The sequence below is a fragment of the Arachis hypogaea genome, chromosome 10 (genome assembly GCF_003086295.3).
Source record: "Arachis hypogaea cultivar Tifrunner chromosome 10, arahy.Tifrunner.gnm2.J5K5, whole genome shotgun sequence".
NCBI classification, from domain to species: domain Eukaryota; kingdom Viridiplantae; phylum Streptophyta; class Magnoliopsida; order Fabales; family Fabaceae; genus Arachis; species Arachis hypogaea.
The window spans coordinates 71,529,605-71,552,269 of record NC_092045.1 but is presented as its reverse complement, the minus strand read 5'-3'; the positions used below and the strand labels follow the sequence as shown (position 1 = coordinate 71,552,269).

General features: G+C 41.0%; 1 non-coding gene across 1 annotated transcript; it reads right to left on the bottom strand.

Annotated features, from left to right (window-relative positions):
• Positions 1-1,193: 1,193 nt before the first annotated feature.
• LOC112718992 (small nucleolar RNA R71) lies at positions 1,194-1,301 on the bottom strand. Its single transcript, XR_003161317.1, has one exon. It is a non-coding gene; the product is annotated as a small nucleolar RNA R71 (small nucleolar RNA).
• Between the last annotated feature and the right edge of the window lie 21,364 nt (positions 1,302-22,665).

Below are 22,665 nucleotides of genomic sequence, written 5' to 3'. Positions count from 1 at the left end.
TTTTTCAAATCATATCTTTTCAATCAAATGTTTTCAAAATCAATTTCTTTCCTTTTTTAAGATACTTACTAACAATTAATGATTTGATTGAACATTTTTTGCCTTTTCTGTTGAGGAAGGTTTTATGTTTGAATCATGTCTTTTCTTGTTAGGCAAGTCATTAATTTTTAAAATCATATCTTTTAAAATTGTTTTCAAATCATATCTTTTAAAATTATTTTCAAATCATATATTTTCAAATCATATCTTCTCAATCACATCTGTTTAGAACCATAACTTTTCAATCAAATCTTTTTAACCACATCTTTTTCAAAATAGTTTTCAATCAAATCTTTTTGATTTCTAATTTAAAAATCTTTTTCAAAAATTACTTGATTTCTTTCCCACTCTTGGTTTTCGAAAATTAATTAGTGTTTTTCAAAATGTTTTTTAAAATCTTTTTACTTAATTTTCGAAAATTACTTCCCTTCTTCTTACATCCTTCCATTTATGGACTAACACTATCCCTTAATGCAAAATTCGAACTCCATCTTCTTTGATAAGTTCGAATTTTCTACCTCTGTCTTCCATTTTTCTTCCTCTGACACCTAAAGGAATCTCTATACTGTGACATAGAGGATTCCACATTTTCTTGTTCCCTTCTCTTTCTTATGAGCAGGAGCAAAGACAAAGGCATTTTTGTTGAGGCTGATCCTGAACCTGAAAGGACCTTGAAGAGAAAGCTAAGAGAAGCCAAAGCACAACTCTCTTTAGAGCACTTGAACGAACTCTTCAAGGAAGAAGAACAAATGGCAGCCGAAAACAACAACAATGCCAACAATGCAAGGAAGGTGCTGGGTGACTTTACTGCACCTACTCCCGACTTCTATGGGAGAAGCATCTCTATCCCTGCCATTGGAGCAAACAACTTTGAGCTTAAGCCTCAATTAGTTTCTCTAATGCAACAGAATTGCAAGTTTCATGGACTTCCATTGGAAGATCCTCATCAGTTTTTAGCTGAGTTCTTGCAAATCTGTGACACAGTCAAGACTAATGGGGTTGACCCTGAGGTCTACAGACTGATGCTATTCCCTTTTGCTGTAAGAGACAGAGCTAGAACATGGTTGGATTCTCAACCTAAAGAAAGCCTGGACTCTTGGGAAAAGCTAGTCAATGCCTTCTTGGCAAAGTTCTTTCCACCTCAAAAATTGAGTAAGCTTAGAGTGGAAGTCCAAACCTTCAGACAGAAGGAAGGAGAATCCCTCTATGAAGCTTGGGAAAGATACAAACAATTGATCAGAAAGTGTCCCACTGATATGCTTTCTGAATGGAGCATCATAGGTATTTTCTATGATGGTCTCTCTGAACTGTCCAAGATGTCTTTGGATAGCTCTTCTGGAGGATCTCTTCATCTGAAGAAGACGCCTACTGATGCTCAAGAACTGATTGAAATGGTTGCAAATAACCAATTCATGTACACTTCTGAAAGAAATCCTGTGAACAATGGGACTAGTCAGAAGAAAGGAGTTCTTGAGATTGACACTCTGAATGCCATTTTGGCTCAGAATAAAATATTGACCCAACAAGTCAATATGATTTCTCAAAGTCTGTCTGGAATGCAAAATGCACCAAGCAGTACTAAGGAAGCTTCATCTGAGGAAGAAGCTTATGATCCTGAGAACCCTTCAATAGAAGAGGTGAATTACATGGGAGAACCCTATGGAAACACCTATAATCCTTCAGGGAGGAATCATCCAAATCTTTCATGGAAGGATCAACAGAGACCCCAACAAGGTTTCAATAACAATAATGGTGGAAGAAACAGGTTTAGCAATAGCAAGCCTTTTCCATCATCTTCTCAGTAACAGACAGAGAGTTCCAAGCAGAATACCTCTGACTTGGCAACCATGGTCTCTGATCTAATCAAAACCACTCAAAGTTTCATGACTGAAACTAGATCTTCCATTAGGAATTTGGAAGGACACGTGGGTCAGCTGAGCAAGAAAATTAATGAACTTCCTCCAAGCACTCTCCCAAGCAATACTGAAGAAAACCCAAAAGGAGAGTGCAAGGCCATCAACATGGCCGAATTCTGGGAGGAAGAAGAAGCAGTGAACGCCACTGAGGAAGGCCTCACTGGGCATCCACTGACCTCCAATGAGTTCCCCAATGAGGAACCATGGGAATCTGAGGCTCAAGATGAGACCATAGAGATTCCATTGGACTTACTTCTGCCATTCATGAGCTCTGATGAGTATTCTTCCTCTGAAGAGGATGAGTATGTCACTGAGGAGCACGTTGCTAAATACCTTGGAGCAATCATGAAGCTAAATGACAAGTTATTTGGAAATGAGACTTGGGAGGATGAACCCCCTTTGCTCACCAAAGAACTGGATAACTTGTCTAGGCAGCATTTGCCTCAAAAGAGGCAGGATCCTGGGAAGTTTTCTATACCTTGTACCATAGGCACCATGACCTTCAAGAAGGCCTTGTGTGACTTAGGATCAAGTGTAAACCTCATGCCCCTCTCTGTAATGGAGAAATTAGGGATCTATGAGGTACAAGCTGCAAAAATCTCACTAGAGATGGCAGACAACTCAAGAAAACAAGCTTATGGACTTGTAGAGGATGTTTTGGTGAAGATTGAAGACCATTACATCCCTACTGATTTCATAGTCCTAGAGACTGGGAAATGCAGGGATGAATCCATCATCCTTGGCAGACCCTTCCTAGCCACAGCAAAGGCTGTGATTGATGTTGATAGAGGAGAGTTGATCATTCAAGTGAATGAAGAATCCTTGGTTTTTAAGGCCCAAGGATATACCTCTGTCATCATGGAGAGGAAGCATGAAGGGCTTCTCTCAAAACAGAGCCAAACAGAGCCCCCACAACCAAACTCTAAGTTTGGTGTTGGGAGGTGATGAGCGGATAATTTGTATACTTTTTGGCATTGTTTTTAGTATGTTTTTGATATGATATAGTTAGTTTTTGGTATATTTTTATTAGTTTTTAGTTAAAATTCACTTTTCTGGACTTTACTATGAGTTTGTGTGTTTTTCTGTGATTTCAGGTATTTTCTGGCTGAAATTGAGGGACCTGAGCAAAAATCTGATTCTGAGACCAAAAAGGACTGCAGATGCTGTTGGATTCTGACCTCCCTGCACTCGAAGTGGATTTTCTGGAGCTACAGAAGCCCAATTGGCGCGCTCTCAACGGCTTTGGAAAGTAGACATTCTGGGCTTTCCAGCAATATATGATAGTCCATACTTTGCCCAAGATTTGATGGCCCAAACCGGCGTTCAAAGTCACCTCAGGAAATCCCAGCGTTAAACGCTGGAACTGGCACCCAAATGGGAGTTAAACGCCCAAACTGGCACTAAAGCTGGCGTTTAACTCCAAGAAGAGTCTCTGCACGAAATTTGCTTCATTGCTCAGCCCAAGCACACACCAAGTGGGCCCGGAAGTGGATTTTTATGTCATTTACTCATTTCTGTACACCTTAGGTTACTAGTTTTCTATAAGTAGGACCTTTGACTATTGTATTAGAGGTCTTTGGATCTTTATATCTTTTGATCACTTTAGATCTTAGATCATTGGGGGGCTGGCCATTCGGCCATGCCTAGACCTTATGCTTATGTATTTTCAACGGTGGAGTTTCTACACACCATAGATTAAGGTGTGGAGCTCTGCTGTACCTCGAGTATTAATGCAATTACTATTGTTCTTCCATTCAATTCCGCTTGTTCTTGTTCTAAGATATCACTTGTTCTTCAACTTGATGAATGTGATGATCCGTGACACTCATCATCATTCTCACCCATGAACAAAGTGACTGACAACCACTCTTGTTCTACAAGCATAATAGGCTCTAGTGAATATCTCTTGGATTCTTTAACCGGAATCTTCGTGGTATAGGCAGGACCTGATGGCGGCATTCAAGAGAATCCGGAAGGTATAAACCTTGTCTGTGGTATTCTGAGTAGGATTCAATGACTGAATGACTGTGACGTGCTTCAAACCTGTAACTTACTGGGCGTTAGTGACAGACGCAAAAGAATCACTGGATTCTATTCCAGTAGGGGAGGGAACCACACCGGTGATTGGCAGCACTGTGACAGAGTGTGTGCATTAGCTTTCACTGCGAGGATGGGAGGTAGCTGCTGACAACAGTGAGACCCTACACGTGCTTGCCATGGAAAGGAGTAAGAAGGATTGGATGAAGACAGTAGAAAAGCAGAGAGACGGAAGGGAAGGCATCTTCATACGCTTATCTGAAGTTCCTACCAATGAATTACATAAGTATCACTATCTTTATCTTTTATGTTATTTTCGTTCATCACCATATACATTTGAGTTTGCCTGACTAAGATTTACAAGATGACCATAGCTTGCTTCAATACTAACAATCTCCGTGGGATCGACCCTTACTCGCGTAAGGTTTATTACTTGGACGACCCAGTGCACTTGCTGGTTAGTTGTGCGAAGTTGTGTAATGCCATGGTATTGAGCCACCAAGTTCTTGGAGCCATTACCGGGGATTATGAGAGTTGTGAAAAAGTATAGTTCACAATTTCGCGCACCAAGTTTTTGGCGCCGTTGCCGGGGATTGTTTAGGCTGGACAACTGACGGTTCATCTTGTTGCTTAGATTAGGTATTTTTCTTCAGAGTTCTTAAGAATGAATTCTAGTGTTTCAAGGTGATGTTCTTATCATCACCAAAGCTGATTGATCTTCATCAATTTAGCTCTTGAATGCAATGTCCTGCTGAAGCTTGGCCGGCCATGTCTAATTTCTTTAGACTAAAGCTTTAGACTAACATTGCATGATTCCTGGAATTCTCATTAAGAATTTTGATACCTTTATTTTCTTTTTCTACATAGTTTTCGAAAAATCCAAAAAAATTATAAAATCATAAAATCCAAAAATATTTCTTTTTTGAGTCTAGAGTCTCATCTTAAGTTTAGTGTCAATTGCATGCTTCTGTTCTTATTGCATTCATGCATGTGTCCTCATTGATCTTCAAGTTGTTCTTGATGATTTCCTTGTTCTGATCTTTGAATTCTATTGACTTGAGTGTTTTGTGTGTCTCATATGCATTTTCGTTTTGTTAGTGTCAGTAGTATACAAACCGCTAAGTTTGGTGTCTTGCATGCATTGTCATTTGATTCTTGTTGCATTTTGGTTTGTCCTTATTATTAAAAATCCAAAAATATTTTTAATTTGTGTCTTTTCAAGTCAATAATACAGAGAATTGAAGATTCAGAACATACAGCAGAGGAATTGCACGGAAAAAGCTGGGCGTTCAAAACGCCCAGTGAAGAAGGACAGACTGGCGTTTAAACGCCAGCCAGGGTACCTGGTTGGGCGTTTAACGCCCAAAAGGGTAGCATTTTGGGCGTTAAACGCCAGAATGTATACCATTCTGGGCGTTTAACGCCAGGATGGCTAGGGGAGGAAGATTTTGTTTTCAAATCAGATTTTTTCTAAGTTTTCAAAATCTTTTCAAAATCAAATCTTTTTCAAATCAATTTTCAATCAAATCTTTTTCAAAATCAATTTCTTTCCTTTTTCAAAAATACTTATTAACAATTAATGATTTGATTGAACATTTTTTGCCTTTTCTGTTGAGGAAGGTTTTATGTTTGATTCATATCTTTTCTTGTTAGGCAAGTCATTAATTTTTAAAATCATATCTTTTCAAATTGTTTTCAAATCATATCTTTTAAAATTGTTTTCAAATCATATCTTCTTAACCACATCTTTTTCAAAATAAGCTTTCAATCAAATCTTTTTGATTTCTAATTTCAAAATCTTTTTCAAAAATCACTTGATTTCTTTTCCATTTTCATTTTCGAAAATTAAGTGATGTTTTTCAAAAATGTTTTCAAATTTCCCACTTAATTTTCGAAAATCACTTCCCTCCTTCTCACATCCTTCAATTTATGGACTAACACTATCCCTTAAGGCAAAATTCGAACTCTATCTTCTTTGTTAAGTTCGAATTTTCCACTTCTGTCTTCTACTCTTCTTTTCCTCTGACACCTAAAGGAATCTCTATACTGTGACATAGAGGATTCCATATTTTCTTGTTTCCTTCTCTATCTTATGAGCAGGAGCAAGGACAAAGGCATTCTTGTTGAGGCTGATCCTGAACCTGAAAGGACCTTGAAGAGAAAGCTAAGAGAAGCCAAAGCACAACTCTCTTTAGAGCACCTGACCGAATTCTTCAAGGAAGAAGAACACATGGCAGCCGAAAACAACAACAATACCAACAATGCAAGGAAGGTGCTGGGTGACTTTACTGCACCTACTCCCGATTTCTATGGGAGAAGCATCTCTATCCCTGCCATTGGAGCAAACAACTTTGAGCTTAAGCCTCAATTAGTTTCTCTAATGCAACAGAATTGCAAGTTCCATGGACTTCCAATGGAAGATCCTCATCAGTTTTTAGCTGAGTTCTTGCAAATCTGTGACACAGTCAAGACTAATGGGGTTGACCCTGAGGTCTACAGACTGATGCTATTCCCTTTTGCTGTAAGAGACAGAGCTAGGACATGGTTGGACTCTCAACCTAAAGAAAGCCTGGACTCTTGGGAAAAGCTAGTCAATGCCTTCTTGGCAAAGTTCTTTCCACCTCAAAAATTGAGTAAGCTTAGAGTGGAAGTCCAAACCTTCAGACAAAAGGAAGGAGAATCCCTCTATGAAGCTTGGGAAAGATACAAACAATTGATCAGAAAGTGTCCCACTGATATGCTTTCTGAATGGAGCATCATAGGTATTTTCTATGATGGTCTCTCTGAACTGTCCAAGATGTCTTTGGATAGCTCTTCTGGAGGATCTCTTCATTTGAAAAAGACGCCTACTGAAGCTCAAGAACTGATTGAAATGGTTGCAAATAACCAATTCATGTACACTTCTGAAAGAAATCCTGTGAACAATGGGACTAGTCAGAAGAAAGGCGTTCTTGAGATTGACACTCTGAATGCCATATTGGCTCAAAATAAAATATTGACTCAACAAGTCAATATGATTTCTCAAAGTCTGTCTGGGATGCAAAATGCACCAAGCAGTACTAAGGAAGCTTCATCTGAGGAAGAAGCTTATGATCCTGAGAACCCTTCAATAGAAGAGGTGAATTACATGGGAGAACCCTATGGAAACGCCTACAATCCTTCATGGAGGAATCATCCAAATCTTTCATGGAAGGATCAACAGAGACCCCAACAAGGTTTCAACAACAATAATGGTGGAAGAAACAGGTTTAGCAATAGCAAGCCTTTTCCATCATCTTCTCAGCAACAGACAGAGAGTTCTAAGCAGAATACCTCTGACTTAGCAACTATGGTCTCTGATCTGATCAAAACCACTCAAAGTTTCATGACTGAAACTAGGTCCTCCATCAGAAATCTGGAAGGACAAGTGGGTCAGCTGAGCAAAAAAATTACTGAACTCCCTCCAAGTACTCTTCCAAGCAATACAGAAGAAAATCCAAAAGGAGAGTGCAAAGCCATTAACATGGCCGAATTCTGGGAGGAAGAAGAGGCAGTGAACGCCACTGAGGAAGACCTCACTGAACGTCCACTGACCTCCAATGAGTTCCCCAATGAGGAACCTTGGGAATCTGAGGCTCAAACTGAGACCATAGAGATTCCATTGGACTTACTCCTGCCATTCATGAGCTCTGATGAGTATTCTTCCTCTGAAGAGGATGAGTATGTCACTGAAGAGCAAGTTGCTAAATACCTTGGAGCAATCATGAAGCTAAATGACAAGTTATTTGGAAATGAGACTTGGGAGGATGAATCCCCTTTGCTCACCAAAGAACTGAATGACTTGTCTAGGCAGAAACTACCTCAAAAGAGGCAAGATCCTGGGAAGTTTTCCATACCTTGTACCATAGGCACCATGACCTTCAAGAAGGCCTTGTGTGACTTAGGGTCAAGTGTGAACCTCATGCCCCTCTCTGTAATGGAGAAATTAGGGATCTTTGAGGTGCAAGCTGCAAAAATCTCACTAGAGATGGCAGACAACTCAAGAAAACAAGCTTATGGACTTGTAGAGGATGTTTTGGTGAAGATTGAAGACCATTACATCCCTACTGATTTCATAGTCCTAGAGACTGGGAAATGCATGGATGAATCCATCATCCTTGGCAGACCCTTCCTAGCCACAGCAAAGGCTGTGATTGATGTTGATAGAGGTGAGTTGATCATTCAAGTGAGTGAAGAATCCTTGGTGTTTAAAGCCCAAGGATATCCCTCTGTCATCATGGAGAGGAAGCATGAAGAGCTTCTCTCAAAACAGAGCCAAACTGAGCCCCCACAGTCAAACTCTAAGTTTGGTGTTGGGAGGCCACAACCAAACTCTAAGTTTGGTGTTGAACCCCCACATTCAAACTCTAAGTTTGGTGTTGGGAGGTTCCAACACGGTTCTGAGCATTTCTGAGGCTCCATGAGAGTCCTCTGTCAAGCTAGTGACACTAAAGAAGCGCTTGTTGGGAGGCAACCCAATGTTTTATAATTAATTATTTTCTTTTGTTATTTTATCTTTTTTGTAGGTTGATGATCATAAGAAGTCACAAAAACAATGAAAAAAGCAAAAACAGAATGAAAAACAGGAAGAAAAACAGCACACCCTGGAGGAAGATGCTGCTGGCGTTTAAACGCCAGTCAGCCTAGCAGTTGGGCGTTTAACGCCCAGTCTGGCACCCATCTGGGCGTTTAACGCCAGAAAGGGGCACCAGACTGGCGTTAAACGCCAGTAAAGGGCAAGAACCTGGCGTTAAATGCCAGGAATGGGCACCAGCCCGGCGTTTAACGCCAGAAATGGCTCAAAACGTGGATTTTGATGCCATTTGGTGCAAGGATGCCTTTTCCTTGACACTACAGGATCTGTGGACCCCACAGGACCCTACCATCACTCTCTCTCTTCTTCCCCCATTCACCAATCACCTCAACACCTCTTCCCCAAAAACCCCTCACCTATCAAATCCCATCTTTCTCTTCACCACTCACATCCATCCTTCATAAACCCCCACCAACCTCACCCTTCAAATTCAAACCACTTTCCCTCCCAAACCCACCCATCATGGCCGAACCCTTTACCCCCTCTCTCCTATATATATACCCTTCTTCAACCCTTCATTTTCACACAACCTAAACACCACTTTTCCCCCTCTTTGGCCGAACACACCACCATCTCCCTCTTCCTCATTTCTTCTTCTTCTACTCTCTTCTTTCTTCTTTTGCTCGAGGACGAGCAAACATTTTAGGTTTGGTGTGGTAAAAGCGTTGCTTTTTCGTTTTTCCATAACCATTATGGCATCCAAGGCCGGAGAAACCTCTAGAAAGAGGAAAGGGAAGGCAAAGGCTTCCACCTCCGAGTCATGGGAGATGGATAGATTCCTCTCAAGGGTGCATCAAGACCACTTCTATGAAGTTGTGGCCTTGAAGAAGGTGATCCCCGAGGTCCCTTTTTCACTCAAAAAGGGTGAATATCCGGAGATCCGACATGAGATCCGAAGAAGAGGTTGGGAAGTTCTTACCAACCCCATTCAACAAGTCAGAATCTTGATGGTTCAAGAGTTCTATGCCAATGCATGGATCACCAAGAACCATGACCAAAGTGTGAACCCGAATCCAAAGAATTATCTCACTATGGTTCGGGGGAAATACTTGGATTTTAGTCCGGAGAGTGTGAGGGTAGCGTTCAACTTGCCTATGATGCAAGGAGATGAACATCCTTACACTAGAAGGGTCAACTTTGATCAAAGGTTGGACCAAGTCCTCACAGTCATATGTGAAGAGGGCGCACAATGGAAGCAAGATTCAAGGGGAAAGCCGGTCCAATTGAGAAGGCATGACCTCAAGCCCGTGGCTAGAGGATGGTTAGAGTTCATACAACGCTCAATCATTCCCACTAGCAACCGGTCCGAAGTTACCATAGATCGGGCTATCATGATCCATAGCATCATGATTGGAGAAGAAATAGAGGTTCATGAGGTCATAGCTCAAGAACTCTATAAGGAGGCGGACAAGACCTCCACCTTGGCAAGGTTAGCCTTCCCTCATCTCATTTGTCACCTCTGTTATTCAGTTGGAGTTGACATAGAGGGAGACATCCCCATTGATGAGGACAAGCCCATCACCAAGAAAAGGATGGAGTACACAAGAGATCCCACTCATCATGAGATCCCTGAGATTCCTCAAGGGATGAATTTTCCTCCACAAAACTATTGGGAGCAACTAAACACCTCCCTAGGAGAGTTAAGTTCCAACATGGGACAACTAAGGGTGGAGCATCAAGAACACTCCATCATCCTTCATGAGATTAGAGAAGATCAAAGAATCATGAGGGAGGAGCAACAAAGACAAGGAAGAGACATTGAGGAGCTCAAGCACTCCATAGGATCTTCAAGAGCAAGGAAGAGCCGCCATCACTAAGGTGGACCCGTTCCTTGATTTCCTTGTTATTTATTCTTCTGTTTTTCGAATTTTATGCTTATGTTTATCCATGTTTGTGTCTTGTGATCATTAGTGTCTTAGTGTCTATGCCTTAAAGTTATGAATGTCCTATGAATCCATCACCTTTCTTGAATAAAAATGTGCTTAATTGAAAAAGAAAAAGAAGTGCATGAATTTTGAATTTTATAACAGTTTAATTATTTTGATGTGGTGGCAATAATTTTGTTCTCTGAATGTATGCTTAAACAGTGCATGTGTATCTTGAATTTGTGGTTCATGAATATTGGCTCTTGAAAGAATGATGAAAAAGGAGACATGTTACTGAGGATCTGCAAAATCATAAAAATGATTCTTGAAGCAAGAAAAAGCTATTCAAAAAAAAAAGGGAGAAAAATCGAAAAAAAAAGAGAAAAAAAAGAGAAAGAAAACGAAAAGAAATAGAGAAATAAGAGTTGTGATCCAAGGCAAATAAGAGTGTGCTTAAGAACCCTGGACACCTCTAATTGGGGACTTTAGCAAAGCTGAGTCACAATCTGAAAAGGTTCACCCAATTATGTGTCTGTGGCATGTATGTATCCGGTGGTAATACTGGAAGACAGAGTGCTTTGGGCCACAGCCAAGACTCAATAAGTAGATATGTTCAAGAATCATCATACTTTACTAAGAGAATCATTAACACTATCTGGATTCTGAGTTCCTAAAGAAGCCAATCATTCTGAATTTCAAAAGAGAGAGTGAGATGCCAAAACTGTTCAGAGGCAAAAAGTTAAAAGCCCCGCTCATCTAATTAATACTGATCTTCATAGATGTTTTTGGAATTCATTGCATATTCTCTTCTTTTTATCTTATTTGATTTTCAGTTGCTTGGGGACAAGCAACAATTTAAGTTTGGTGTTGTGATGAGCGGATAATTTGTATACTTTTTGGCATTGTTTTTAGTATGTTTTTGATATGATATAGTTAGTTTTTGGTATATTTTTATTAGTTTTTAGTTAAAATTCACTTTTCTGGACTTTACTATGAGTTTGTGTGTTTTTCTGTGATTTCAGGTATTTTCTGGCTGAAATTGAGGGACCTGAGCAAAAATCTAATTCTGAGACCAAAAAGGACTGCAGATGCTGTTGGATTCTGACCTCCCTGCACTCGAAGTGGCTTTTCTGGAGCTACAGAAGCCCAATTGGCGCGCTCTCAACGGCTTTGGAAAGTAGACATCCTGGGCTTTCCAGCAATATATGATAGTCCATACTTTGCCCAAGATTTGATGGCCCAAACCGGCGTTCAAAGTCACCTCAGGAAATCCCAGCGTTAAACGCTGGAACTGGCACCCAAATGGGAGTTAAACGCCCAAACTGGCACTAAAGCTGGCGTTTAACTCCAAGAAGAGTCTCTGCACGAAATTTGCTTCATTGCTCAGCCCAAGCACACACCAAGTGGGCCCGGAAGTGGATTTTTATGTCATTTACTCATTTCTGTACACCTTAGGTTACTAGTTTTCTATAAGTAGGACCTTTGACTATTGTATTAGAGGTCTTTGGATCTTTATATCTTTTGATCACTTTAGATCTTAGATCATTGGGGGGCTGGCCATTCGGCCATGCCTAGACCTTATGCTTATGTATTTTCAACGGTGGAGTTTCTACACACCATAGATTAAGGTGTGGAGCTCTGCTGTACCTCGAGTATTAATGCAATTACTATTGTTCTTCCATTCAATTCCGCTTGTTCTTGTTCTAAGATATCACTTGTTCTTCAACTTGATGAATGTGATGATCCGTGACACTCATCATCATTCTCACCCATGAACAAAGTGACTGACAACCACTCTTGTTCTACAAGCATAAGAGGCTCTAGTGAATATCTCTTGGATTCTTTAACCGGAATCTTCGTGGTATAGGCAGGACCTGATGGCGGCATTCAAGAGAATCCGGAAGGTCTAAACCTTGTCTGTGGTATTCTGAGTAGGATTCAATGACTGAATGACTGTGACGTGCTTCAAACCTGTAACTTACTGGGCGTTAGTGACAGACGCAAAAGAATCACTGGATTCTATTCCAGTAGGGGAGGGAACCACACCGGTGATTGGCAGCACTGTGACAGAGTGTGTGCATTAGCTTTCACTGCGAGGATGGGAGGTAGCTGCTGACAACAGTGAGACCCTACACGTGCTTGCCATGGAAAGGAGTAAGAAGGATTGGATGAAGACAGTAGGAAAGCAGAGAGACGGAAGGGAAGGCATCTTCATACGCTTATCTGAAGTTCCTACCAATGAATTACATAAGTATCACTATCTTTATCTTTTATGTTATTTTCGTTCATCACCATATACATTTGAGTTTGCCTGACTAAGATTTACAAGATGACCATAGCTTGCTTCAATACTAACAATCTCCGTGGGATCGACCCTTACTCGCGTAAGGTTTATTACTTGGACGACCCAGTGCACTTGCTGGTTAGTTGTGCGAAGTTGTGTAATGCCATGGTATTGAGCCACCAAGTTCTTGGAGCCATTACCGGGGATTATGAGAGTTGTGAAAAAGTATAGTTCACAATTTCGCGCACCAGGAGGCCACAACCAAACTCTAAGTTTGGTGTTGAACCCCCACATTCAAACTCTAAGTTTGGTGTTGGGAGGTTCCAACACGGTTCTGAGCATTTCTGAGGCTCCATGAGAGTCCTCTGTCAAGCTAATGACAATAAAGAAGCGCTTGTTGGGAGGCAACCCAATATTTTATAATTAATTATTTTCTTTTGTTATTTTATCTCTTTTGTAGGTTGATGATCATAAGAAGTCACAAAAACAATGAAAAAAAGCAAAAACAAAATGAAAAACAGGAAGAAAAACAGCACACCCTGGAGGAAGATGCTGCTGGCGTTTAAACGCCAGTCAGCCTAGCAGTTGGGCGTTTAACGCCCAGTCTGGCACCCTTCTGGGCGTTTAACGCCAGAAAGGGGCACCAGACTGGCGTTAAACGCCAGTAAAGGGCAAGAACCTGGCGTTAAACGCCAGGAATGGGCACCAGCCCGGCGTTTAACGCCAGAAATGGCTCAAAACGTGGATTTTGATGCCATTTGGTGCAAGGATGCCTTTTCCTTGACACCACAGGATCTGTGGACCCCACAGGACCCTACCATCACTCTCTCTCTTCTTCCCCCATTCACCAATCACCTCAACACCTCTTCCCCAAAAACCCTTCACCTATCAAATCCCATCTTTCTCTTCATCACTCACATCCATCCTTCATAAATCCCCACCAACCTCACCCTTCAAATTCGAACCACTTTCCCTCCCAAACCCACCCATCATGGCCGAACCCTTTACCCCCTCTCTCCTATATATACCCTTCTTCAACCCTTCATTTTCACACAACCTAAACACCACTTCTCCCCCTCTTTGGCCGAACACACCACCATCTCCCTCTTCCTCATTTCTTCTTCTTCTACTCTCTTCTTTCTTCTTTTGCTCGAGGACGAGCAAACATTTTAAGTTTGGTGTGGTAAAAGCGTTGCTTTTTCGTTTTTCCATAACCATTATGGCATCCAAGGCCGGAGAAACCTCTAGAAAGAGGAAAGGGAAGGCAAAGGCTTCCACCTCCGAGTCATGGGAGATGGATAGACTCCTCTCAAAGGTGCATCAAGTCCACTTCTATGAAGTTGTGGCCTTGAAGAAGGTGATCCCCGAGGTCCCTTTTTCACTCAAAAAGGGTGAATATCCGGAGATCCGACATGAGATCCGAAGAAGAGGTTGGGAAGTTCTTACCAACCCCATTCAACAAGTCGGAATCTTGATGGTTCGAGAGTTCTATGCCAATGCATGGATCACCAAGAACCATGACCAAAGTGTGAACCCGAATCCAAAGAATTATCTTACTATGGTTCGGGGGAAATACTTGGATTTTAGTCCGGAGAGTGTGAAGGTGGCGTTCAACTTGCCTATGATGCAAGGAGATGAACATCCTTACACTAGAAGGGTCAACGTTGATCAAAGGTTGGACCAAGTCCTCACAGTTATATGTGAAGAGGGCGCACAATGGAAGCAAGATTCAAGGGGAAAGCCGGTTCAATTGAGAAGGCATGACCTCAAGCCCGTGGCTAGAGGATGGTTAGAGTTCATTCAACGCTCAATCATTCCCACTAGCAACCGGTCCGACGTTACCATAGACCGGGCCATCATGATCCATAGCATCATGATTGGAGAAGAAGTAGAAGTTCATGAGGTTATAGCCCAAGAACTCTATAAAGTGGCGGACAAGACCTCCACCTTGGCAAGGTTAGCCTTTCCTCATCTCATTTGTCACCTCTGTTATTCAGTTGGAGTTGACATAGAGGGAGACATCCCCATTGATGAGGACAAGCCCATCACCAAGAAAAGGATGGAGTACACAAGAGATCCCACTCATCATGAAATCCCTGAAATTCCTCAAGGGATGAATTTTCCTCCACAAAACTATTGGGAGCAACTACACACCTCCCTAGGAGAGTTGAGTTCCAACATGGGACAACTAAGGGTGGAGCATCAAGAACACTCCATCATCCTTCATGAGATTAGAGAGGATCAAAGAATCATGAGGGAGGAGCAACAAAGACAAGGAAGAGACATTGAGGAGCTCAAGCACTCCATAGGATCCTCAAGAGCAAGAAAGAGCCGCCATCACTAAGGTGGACCCGTTCTTTGATTTCCTTGTTATTTGTTCTTCTGTTTTTCGAAAATTTATGCTTATGTTTATCCATGTTTGTGTCTTGTGATCATTAGAGTCTTAGTGTCTATGCCTTAAAGTTATGAATGTCCTATGAATCCATCACCTTTCTTGAATAAAAATGTGCTTAATTGAAAAAGGAAGAATTGCATGAATTTTGAATTTTATAATAGTTTAATTATTTTGATGTGGTGGTAATATTTTTGTTCTCTGAATGTATGCTTAAACAGTGCATATGTATCTTGAATTTGTGGTTCATGAATGTTGGCTCTTGAAAGAATGATGAAAAAGGAGACATGTTACTGAGGATCTGAAAAATCATTAAAATGATTCTTGAAGCAAGAAAAAGCATTTCTATTCAAAAAAAAAAGAAAAAAAAAGAGAGAAAACGAAAAAAAAAAATAGAAAAATAAGAGTTGTGATCCAAGGCAAATAAGAGTGTGCTTAAGAACCCTGGACACCTCTAATTGGGGACTTTAGCAAAGCTGAGTCACAATCTGAAAAGGTTCACCCAATTATGTGTCTGTGGCATGTATGTATCCGGTGGTAATACTGGAAGACAGAGTGCTTTGGGCCACAGCCAAGACTCAATAAATAGCTATGTTCAAGAATCATCATACTTCACTAAGAGAATCATTAGCACTATCTGGACTCTGAGTTCTTAAAGAAGCCAACCATTCTGAATTTCAAAGGATAGAGTGAGATGCCAAAACTATTCAGAGGCAAAAAGTTAAAAGCCCCGCTCATCTAATTAATACTGATCTTCACAGATGTTTTTGGAATTCATTGCATATTCTCTTCTTTTTATCTTATTTGATTTTCAGTTGCTTGGGGACAAGCAACAATTTAAGTTTGGTGTTGTGATGAGCGGATAATTTGTATACTTTTTGGCATTGTTTTTAGTATGTTTTTGATATGATCTAGTTAGTTTTTAGTATATTTTTATTAGTTTTTAGTTAAAATTATCTTTTCTGGACTTTACTATGAGTTTGTGTGTTTTTCTGTGATTTCAGGTATTTTCTGGCTGAAATTGAGGGACCTGAGCAAAAATCTCATTCAGAGACCAAAAAGGACTGCAGATGCTGTTGGATTCTGACCTCCCTGCACTCGAAGTGGATTTTCTGGAGCTACAGAAGCCCAATTTGCGCGCTCTCAACGGCTTTGGAAAGTAGACATCCTGGGCTTTCCAGCAATATATGATAGTCCATACTTTGCCCAAGATTTGATGGCCCAAACCGGCGTTCAAAGTCACCTCAAGAAATCCCAGCGTTAAACGCTAGAACTGGCACCCAAATGGGAGTTAAACGCCCAAACTGGCACTAAAGCTGGCGTTTAACTCCAAGAAGAGTCTCTGCACGAAATTTGCTTCATTGCTCAGCCCAAGCACACACCAAGTGGGCCCGGAAGAGGATTTTTATGTCATTTACTCATTTCTGTAAACCTTAGGCTACTAGTTCTCTATAAGTAGGACCTTTTACTATTGTATTTTCATCTTTGGATTGTTTTTGATCCTTTGATCATCTTTGGACATCTAGTTCTTAGATCATGATAGAGAGACTTTGGTAGCTATCTTCATTTTTATGCTATCTTAGATCATTGGGAGGCTGGCCATTCGGCCATGCCTAGACCTTATGCTTATGTATTTTCAACGGTGGAGCTTCTACACACCATAGATTAAGGTGTGGAGCTCTGCTGTACCTCGAGTATTAATGCAATTACTATTGTTCTTCAATTCAATTCCGCTTGTTCTTGTTCCAAGATATCACTTGTTCTTCAACTTGATGAAGGTGATGATTGACGCCCATCACCATTCTCACTCATGAACAAAGTGACTGACAACCACTCTTGTTCTACAAGCATTTGAGGCTTGGTGAATATCTCTTGGATTCCTGATTGCACGATGCATGGTTGATCGCCTGACAACCGAGTGCTCGCCTGACAAACGAGCCAACCATTCCGTGAGATCAGAGTCTTTGTGGTATAGGCAGGACCTGATGGCGGCATTCAAGAGAATCCGGAAGGTCTAAACCTTGTCTGTGGTATTCTGAGTAGGATTCAATGATTGAATGACTGTGACGTGCTTCAAACCTGTAACCTACTGGGCGTTAGTGACAGACGCAAAAGAGTGATTCTATTCCGGTAGGGGAGGGAACCAAACCGGTGATTAGCCGCACTGTGACAGAGTGCATGAGCATTAGTTTTCACTGCGAGGATGGGAGGTAGCTGCTGACAACAGTGAAACCCTACACGAGCTTGCCATGGAAAGGAGTAAGAAGGATTGGATGAAGACAGTAGGAAAGTAGAGAGACGGAAGGGAAGGCATCTTCATGCGCTTATCTGAAGTTCCTACCAATGAATTACATAAGTATCTCTATCTTTACCTTTGTGTTATTTTCGTTCATCACTATATCCATTTGAGTTTGCCTGACTAAGATTTACAAGATGACCATAGCTTGCTTCAATACTAACAATCTCCGTGGGATCGACCCTTACTCACGTAAGGTTTATTACTTGGACGACCCAGTGCACTTGCTGGTTAGTTGTGCGAAGTTGTGTAATGCCATGGTATTGAGCTACCAAGTTCTTGGAGCCATTACCGGGGATTATGAGAGTTGTGAAAAAAATAATGTTCACAATTTCGCGCACCAAGGGACTTGAGCAAAACTCTGAAAAAGGCTGACAAAGGGACTGCTGATGCTGTTGGAATCTGACCTCCCTGCACTCAAAATAGATTTTCTGGAGTTACAAAACTCCAAATGGCGCGCTCTCAACGGCTTTGGAAAGTAGAAATCAGAGCTTTCCAGCAATATATAATAGTCCATACTTTATTCAGGAATTGACGACGTAAAGTGGCGCTCAACGCCAAGTACATACTGCTGTCTGGAGTTAAACGCCAGAAACACGTCGCAACCCGGAGTTGAACGCCCAAAACACGTTATAACTTGGCGTTCAACTCCAAGAGAAGCCTCAGCTCGTGGATAGATCAAGCTCAGCCCAAACATACACCAAGTAGGCCCCGGAAGTGGATTTATGCATCAATTACTTACTCATGTAAACCCTAGTAGCTAGTTTAGTATAAATAAGACTTTTTACTAGTGTATTAGTCGTCTTTTGACCACGGTACATCTTTGGTCTCAGTTTTGTATTATTCTTCATCTTAAGAGGCTATTGATCACGTTTTAGGGGGCTGGCCATTCGGCCATGCCTGAACCTTTTACTTATGTATTTTCAACAGTGGAGTTTCTGCACACCATAGATTAAGGGTGTGGAGCTCTGCTGTACCTCAAGTTTCAATACAATTATCATTACTTTCTATTCAATTCTCTTCTATCCTTATTCCAAGATATACGTTACACTTAACTTTGATGAATGTGATGATCCGTGACACTCATCATCATTCTCACCTATGAACGCGCGTGACTGACAACCACTTCCGTTCTACTCTAGGCCAGGCGCATATCTCTTAGATTCCCCAACAGAATCTTCGTGGTATAAGCTAGATAGATGGTGGCATTCATGAGGATCCGAAAAGTCTAAACCTTGTCTATGGTATTCCGAGTAGGATTCTGGGATTGAATGACTGTGACGAGCTTCAAACTCCTGGAGGCTGGGCGTGATGACAAGCGCCAAAGAATCAAGGGATTCTATTCCAACCTGATTGAGATCTGATAGATGATTAGCCGTGCTGTGACAGAGCATAGGAACGTTTTCACTGAGAGGATGGGATGTAGCAATTGACAACGGGGATGCCCTACATACAGCTTGCCATGGAAAAGAGTATGAAGGATTGGATGAATGTAATAAGAAAATAGAGATACGAGAGGAGCACAGCATCTTCACACACTTATCTGAAATTCCCACTATTGCTTTACATAAGTATTTCTATCCCTTTTTTATTTTCTATTTATTTATTAATTTTCGAACTCACCATAAACCAATTTAATCTGCCTAACTGAGATTTACAAGGTGACCATAGCTTGCTTCATACCAACAATCTCTGTGGGATCGGCCCTTACTCACGTAAGGTATTACTTGGATGACCCAGTACACTTGCTGGTTAAGTTGAACGGAGTTGTGGAAAGAAAAAGCTTCTCTGACAGTGCCTGGAATTATTATTGATCACAATTTCGTCCACCATATACCCATGAGACTAAGATAACAACAAGATCCTAATAAGAGAAAAGGGAAAGAACAAGGGAAGTGAAAAACAAAAGAAAAAGAGTAAGCAATAAGGCTAGGCACCAATGGTTTACCCTAGGACATGTGTCTGTGGTGCTCCTGTGTGAGGGATCTACTTGGATGAATAAGCTCTTTGGGGTGATTCATCACCTGGTAACTTGGGTTAACTAACCCGGGATTATTAGCTGAAAATCCACTATCAAGAGTAACCCTCACCACAGAGCATTTAGTAACCCAAAGAGGTACCGAAAACCAAGGTCTGAAGGAAAGAAAATAAATAAACTATATGCCTGTGGTGTGTATGTATGGGGGAGAGACTTGAGCAAGTAAGTCCTTAGGGGTGCTTCAACACCTAGCACCTTGAACCAACTCGTTCGGGAGGGTTGGCTGAAAGCTTATCCTAAAGATTTGCCCCCTTACAAAACACTTAGCCTAAAAACACAAATAAGCCCTTGAAATAACAATAAAAGGGTCAATAAATAAAGGTCTCATGGGATATAACAAAGTGAGTATTTTAGGAGATGATAAAGGTCTGAAAGCCAGTAGTGGAATGAACCTAAGTTGCTATGCATGAAACCACCATAAAATCAGTAATATGACTTCCACAAGAATGACTCATTTCTCTGGAGATTCCATTCATCATTCTCTTATTCCAGTACTTGCTTAGGGACAAGCAAGCTTTAAGTTTCGTGTTGTGATGCCAGGGCATTTTGGCCAGTTTTACTGACCTTTTATTTACTATTTTTAGGTAATTTCATGCATTTTCTTAGGAAATAAGTTAGTTTTGGGCAAATATTCACTCAGACCTTGATTCAAGCATACATTGTGCATTTTACATTATTTCATGAGGATTTTGCATGATTTTAATGAGAAAATTGTATATTGCATTACCCATGACGTGGACTAGAACTTTGATGCACTCTATTGCTTGATTTCAGGACCAAAGGAAATAAGGAATGGGAGGTAACTTGCAAAGTTAAGGAGAAAAGTGATTGCCAAAAACACTCTCAAAAGCCATCAATGCCCACGTTAAAGAGTCACGTTAACTAAGTTAACGTGAACTCTAACGTGGAGAAGAGAAGTTGAGCCAACGTTAGTGACACTTAACATTGTCACTAACGTTGGCAATTGCTCACAAATGGCAACGTTAGAAGCCACGTTAACCTAGTTAACGTGGCCTCTAACGTTAAAGGGGGAAGAGAAGCCAACGTTAGTGACACTCAACATTGTCACTAACGTTGGCCTAAGGTGGAAAGAGCCACGTTAACTCCCACGTTAGCTTGGTTAACGTGGGAGCTAACGTAAGAGATGGAGAGTTGTCGACAACATTAGTGACACTCAACATTGTCACTAACGTTGGAGGAACCACACAACCCCCAAGAGCCACGTTAACCTCCACGTTAACTTGGTTAACGTGGAAGCTAACGTTGAGGAATGAAGAATGAGCCAATGTTAGTGACACTCAACATTGTCACTAACGTTGGGATGGCTAAGAATGGCCACATTAGAAGCCACGTTAACCCAGTTAACGTGGACTCTAACGTGAGACCTAGGGGCAGACTTGAACGTTAGTGACAATGTTGAGTGTCACCAACGTTCTCGAAGGTTGGCAAAAGCCACGTTAGAAGCCACGTTAACCTAGTTAACGTGAGCTTTAACATGAAGCAAGAAGGGGCACACTTGAACGTTAGTGACAATGTTGAGTGTCACTAACGTTCTTGAAGGCTAGCAAGGCAAAGTTAAAAGCCACATTAACCCAGTTAACGTGGGCTTTAACGTGAGGCAAAGGGGTGCATGGCAACGTTAGTGACATTGTTAAGTGTCACTAACGTTCTCGAACTTGTATTTTTACTAAATGTTAAACACCCCTAATGTCTTGAGCTAAAGTCTCTGCCCACTTCACACTTTCTCTCTGCAAGTAATCCAAGCCCAATTGAAGAAAGGAACTGCTTCAAGCTCAAAGATCCAGAGGCCCAAGACTTGAAGAGCTAACTAGAAGCTGAGAAGAGTAGTATATATAGGAGTAGTTTTGAAATAGAGTGGAGCTTTTGGGGAGGAGTTAGGAAAGAGAACTACTCTTTGTATTTACTTTCTTTGCACTTCTAGCTTTATTATGTATTCTCCATCTTTGATTTTGATTTCTAGAGCTATGAACAACTAAACCCCTTTCATTGGGTTAGGGAGCTCTGTTGTAATTTGATGGATCAATACTAATTTTCTTATTCTTCTTCTATCTTTCCTTTTGATTTTACTTGAAAGCTTTCGATCTTCATCTAATTGGATAGTTATCTTGGAAAAGAAGCTATTCAAACATGGATCTCTTCGGATCCTTGAAAGAGGAATGAAGAGATTAGCTAGAAATGCTTTCTCATGCTGGACCAAATTGAGTGTGGATGGGTATGTGGCTATAACCCTCTAAGCATTTGATTTGGGAAGTGCATGTGGTATAATCAGTGACCACACTTCATCTCTTCTCATGAGCAATTGACCAAGGAATTGGCTATTGATCAAGATTTGAGAGATTGAATTGCAAGAAATTGTGATTCAATCACTTAAGATTGCCAAGGAGATCAATGAGTGCATTGATTGAGGAAGAGATGAAAATGAAATTGATCCGGAGAATGCAACATCTCCTAAGCCCAATGAACTCCCCATTTCTGATCTTACCCATTCTCTTTATTTTCTGCAATTTACTTTTATGAGCAATTCCCCCATTCCCATTTACAATTCTGCTATTTACTTTCAGTCATTTACTTTCTCGCCATTTTAATTTCTGTAATTATCAACTCTATTCATGGATTCGCTCAACTAGATAATTCCTCTAATTAAAGTTGCTTGATCAATCAATCCCTGTGGGATTCGACCTCACTCTATTGTGAGTTTTTACTTGACAACAAATTCAGTAGACTTGCCGAATGGGAATTTGTTGAGAGACAAGTTTTACCCCGATCAGCAAGTTGAAGCAAGTGTTAAGGACCCAAGAGTGATGATTGTGGGAATGAATTCCAGGGTCCCAAACCTTGCTTTTACACCCGTCTTTTTGTGGATCACCATTGCTCCCGTCAGGTGGCAAGCAATCTGAATTCTCACAAAGACATCCAAACAACCTTTTAGACCCATTCAATTGAGCTGTACACCAATCCTTGCAGTTCAATTTGGAGCATGCAACCATATTGAACCTTGCTTGACAACTCTTACCACTAACCATCTTTCTTTTACTCTTAATGCCACAAAGAGCTCTAAGTTGACCATCCGTCTCCAGTAGCCCATATTCAAGTGGAAAAGTAAAGGTTAAGGATAGGAATTTTACCCACTTGAATGTTGTATTGGATGGTGATGGCTTTGGAAGA